At 36.6% G+C, this 4,994-nt stretch overlaps 1 pseudogene; it reads right to left on the bottom strand.

The window, feature by feature from the left end:
• Positions 1 to 1,235: 1,235 nt before the first annotated feature.
• On the bottom strand, positions 1,236 to 1,363 carry LOC143667878 (U6 spliceosomal RNA; annotated as a pseudogene).
• Between the last annotated feature and the right edge of the window lie 3,631 nt (positions 1,364 to 4,994).

Genomic DNA, 4,994 nt, shown 5'->3' with positions numbered 1-4,994 from the left:
CTGGAGGTTATTCTTATGCATTATATAGTTAACCCCTTTTTAGTTTAAGGTGTATTAAAAGGGCTAGAGAGAACTGCCTGAAACTGTAGAGCTGTGTTCCAGTAGCCATGTTTCTTGAAGATGATTGTATAATGATACAGCTTTCACAATGTGACTGTGTGATATGAAAACTTTGTCTGATGTCTCTTTTATCTACAGTATAGACACATGTTCTAGTTTGCTAGCTGCCGGAATGCAACACACCAGAGACGGATTGGCTTTTAATAAAAGGGGATTTATTTTGTTGGTTCTTCAGAGGAAAGGCAGCTAACTTTCCACTGAGCTTCTTTCTTAGGTGGAAGGCACAAGATGGTCTCTGCTGGTCTTCTCTCCAGGCCCCTGGGTTCCAACAACTTTCCCCGGGGTGACTTCTTTCTGCATCTCCAAAGGCCTGGGCTGAGCTGCTAGTGCTGAGATGAGGAATGCTGAGTTGCTTAGGCTGTGTGCTACATTGTGTTCTCTCATTTAAGCACCAGCCAATTAAGTCAAATGTCACTCATTGCAGCAGACACGCCTCCTAGCCGACTGCAGATGTAATTAGCAACAAATGAGATTCATGTACCATTGGCTTATGTCCGCAGCAATGGTATGCTCACCTGGTATGCTCATACCGCAAGACTAGGCATGCTCACCTGGCCAAGTTGACAACTGAATCTAACTAACACAACAGATAAGTAAAAAATATGGATTATAAATAACCAAATAAATAATGGGGAAACAAATGTTAAAAGAAACTGGGTATAGGGAAATACTAATGGTCAATGAGAGGGAGGGGTAAGGGGTATTGTATGTATGAGTTTTTTCTTTTTTCTTTTTATTTCTTTTTCTGGAGTGATATAAATGTTCTGAGAAATGAACATGGTGATGAATATACAACAATGTGATGATAATGTGAGCCACTGATTGCACACCAAGTATGGAATTTTCATACATTAAGAATGTTCCTGTTATATGTTGATTGGTTTTATTGATAAAAATTGAAAAGAGAAAACAAAGTAACAAAAATTCAACAAATGATGCTGCAATAATGGGATACAGAGATGGAAAAGAATGAAATGTGACCCCTCCCATACAGCCTACACCCACACACAAAATAATATGGATCGTTAGTCTGCTCTTTTTTTTTTTTTTTTTTCCCGCATGGTCAGGCACCCGTTAGTCTGTTCTTTCTTTCTTCTTCTTCTTTTTTTTTTTTTTTAAATATGGAACACTTCACGAATTTGCGTGTCATCCTTGCGCAGGGGCCATGCTAATCATCTCTGGGGCCGTGCTAATCGGCTCTGTATCGTTCCAATTTTAGTATATGTGCTGCTGAAGCGAGCACTAACCTGTTCTTAATGTAAAGTTTTCAAAAAGCTTTACTTAATCATCCAAGTAGTCTGTCTAGAGAACAATTATTTTACATCGGAATAATATCCTTGTTAATGTTTATGTTGGGCTTATCGTTTATTTCAGAAGTCAAGTCTTCTCACCATTAAGGGAAAAACTTACCAATAATTTGTTCTTTCACCTTGTATAAGTAAGGTGCTAAAATATTTTGACCTATTGCATAGGAGGTTTTTGGGTAGTATTACAGTGATTAAAAGAGATTTTCCATCCTGTTGCTGGTTAAATTAGTATAGGTAAAATAATATTAGTCATATATTTAGAGACTATAAAATTCCTAAAAATTTGGCAGTGTCCTCATTATCCATGCTATATCCTGACACTAATCCGTATGATATTAAACAATGATAGGGTGTTGTGAGTCATGGTTTTAGTTTTTCTTAAGAAGCCGCAGATCATAGAAACAGCCAAATTGTTGGTTGCACTGCTTTGCTCTAATACGTCTCTAAAAGTATTTGTGGTCAGCTGTGGATCAGAACTCCATCCGTAACAAGGAAAGACTATAAAAGAGAGGCAAGACAAATACATACATTATATTGTACCTGTTAATTAAGATAACTCTGGTAAATATGTAAAAGTGAAACAGAACTAAACCTTGGCTATAGTTTGCTAATATAAAACAACTGTCTAATGTTTTTATTTCTGAAAGTAGCTTCATTTAAAAATGCTTATAAAAATTACAGTTTACCACATGGGAGATTCCTGGACCGTGCACCGCCCCCCCCCCCAAAAAAATGACAACTTACATTGTAAACTTTCACTGTTATCTTTAACTTCTGAAATGCTTTGCACTTCATATGACTTAGTCGTTCCTTGGAACTTTATGTATCTGTGTGACACCTGAGACTCAGATTTATTTCTCTAACTCTGAAAGTCAGCATAAATCCATATAGCAACTGTTAAAAAAATCTGAAAAAAAAAAGATCAAACTCTGATTAAAGATGTGATGAAACTGTTCTGGTTAACACTGAGGTAAATCAATATACAAGGTAAAAAATAATGTGGTCTATATTTTAAGGCTTTAACTTTTGTGTGAGACAGAAAGAAAAATGTTTATTTTGTCCAAAATTTAAACTTTCTATTGCACATTATCTAATTTATACTGTTTAGTCAGTTTATTTAAACAAACTAATTCAGCTTTCTTTGATAGATCCTAGAATAAGGAATAAAATCTTAATATTATGTACAAGTTAATGTTATATCATGTTGCATTTCAGAGTATTTTGGGCAGAAAATGAAAAAGTGCTTTCAAAGTCCCATGAGAGACTAGAAAAAATAGAACTATTAAACGGCAACTGTTTAATATCCCACAGGGGAATTCCTGGTATTTTCTTAAGCAAGAGAATCTCTGAATTTATTAAGCCAAGGCCTCAATTTTTTTTGCTTTAATTTTTTTATTAATTAAAAAAACAGCAACAAACACAAACATTCTTAACATATGATCATTCCGTTCTACATATATAATCAGTAATTCACAATGTCATCACATAGTTGCATATTCATCATCATGATAATTTCTTAGAACATTTGGATCAATCCAGAAAAAGAAATAAAAGACAACAGAAAAAAATTCATACATACCATACCTTTTACCCCTCCCTTTCACTGATCACTAGCATTTCAATCTACTAAATTTATTTTAACATTTGTTCCCACTATTATTTATTTTTATTCCATATGTTTTACTCGTCTGTTGATAAGGTAGATAAAAGGAGCTTCAGACATAAGGTTTTCACAATCACACAGTCACATTGTGAAAGCCATATCATTATACTATCATCTTCAAGAAACATGGCTACTGGAACACAGCTCTACATTTTCAGGCACTTCCCTCCAGCCTCTCCATTACAGCTTGACTAACAAGGTGATATCTATTTAATGTGTAGGAATAACCTGCAGGATAACCTCTCGACTCTGGAATCTCTCAGCCATTGACACTTTATTTTGTCTCATTTCGCTCTTCCCCCTCTTGATCAAGAAGGTTTTCTCAATCCTTTGATGCTGAGTCTCAGCTCATTCTAGGATGTTTGTCCCATGTTGCCAGGAAAGTCCACACCCCTGGGAGTCATGTCCCACGTAGCTGGGGGAGGGCAGTGAGTTTGCTTGTTGTGTTGCCAAGGCCTCAATTTTGAGGCTTGCCCTTATGAAACTTATTTCTGTAACAACTAATTGGACCTACTCATGATTAGCAGCTCTTTAGAATCTCTGCTGTTGCACAAATGTGGTCTCTTTTTAAGCCAGTTATGTCTCCCTATGTGTGACATAATTTTGGGGCTGTAAGCCTGGCCCTGGCATCACAGAACATAACTGGTCCTGGCATCGTGAGACATAATTTCCAAGGATGAGCCTGGCCCTGACATCATGGATTAACTTACAAAAAGGGGGGAAATAAATAGAGTTTCGAGGGCTAAGAGATATCAAACAGAATCAAAAGGTCCTTCTGGAGGCAACTCTTATGCAAGTTTCAACTGGATATTGCAAACTGCCACAGTATGGCAAACCACCAACCAACAGTATTCCTGGAAACCCTAAAAGATATCCTGGGCTCTATAAAATTTTTCTTATTTGTTTGTATTCAGAAATTTAAAACTTTGAGATTGTTCAAATACCAGAGAAGCTCTGAAATCCAGAAATACTGGCCTCTCAAGAGCTACCACCAGTCTCATCATGGCATCCATTTGTCCCTTAATGACAATGCCCTTTTTCAGCCTTGAAGCAGTTAGAAAAGTCATAGCCCAAATATCCCTCAAGACTGAGAGAAAATTATCAAATGGGAAGAAGAAATTGTAACCGAGAAATCAGAATTTAATGGATTATTTAGATTACTGAATCATTATACAGATATTCCGTTTTGCTTTCTGGTATATTTGAGTGGACAGAGGAAAATACCTGAAATCTCTAAATGTAGTCCAGCTGCCTTGATCTCTGATAATGATCATATAGCCTTTATCTTCTGCCTTTGTGATAGTAAAAACCTTGTGACTAATTTTCATTTGGATCCATTTATCCAGCTGTTCAGCTTTAGAGTCTTGTAGGCACTAAAGACAGCCCCTAATGTTTATTAATGAAGGGTCTTGGGTCAGCCCAGAACTAACCCACCCCAAGTCCAAAGTTATCTGATAACCAAGACTGGATCTAACCAAAATGGGCCCACTTGACATGATAGTAGTTTAGACTTTAACCTCATTCCACCATTTTCTTATATATGTTCTATGACTAAACATGTAATCAATCTGCTCATGCTCAATTAATTGGTGCTTAATTACATCACCTGGGGCCACTATGCTCATTATCCTAAACCTGTCCATCTTTTTCTCTGATAAAACTATCAGAATTATTGCAGCTGGGGGAGACAGATTTTGGGCTGATAGACCATCTGCTCTCCTACTACGTGTCTAGTAATAAGCGTTTCCTCTCTTTGAAACCCCAGTGTCTCAGGAACTGGTTGGTCATTGAGTGCATCTGCCAAAAGAATCTACCACCTTTGTGAAGTAACAAAATCTGTAGGGAAGTGGAATGGAAATATAAGTTCAAGGAGAAAAATAAGTGAGGTAAAATTTCTAACTGTT

This window comes from Tamandua tetradactyla, chromosome 23 (assembly GCF_023851605.1).
Source record: "Tamandua tetradactyla isolate mTamTet1 chromosome 23, mTamTet1.pri, whole genome shotgun sequence".
NCBI classification, from domain to species: Eukaryota; Metazoa; Chordata; class Mammalia; order Pilosa; family Myrmecophagidae; genus Tamandua; species Tamandua tetradactyla.
The sequence above is the reverse complement of the archived record's forward strand: the minus strand, read 5'-3'. Positions and strand labels throughout refer to the sequence as shown.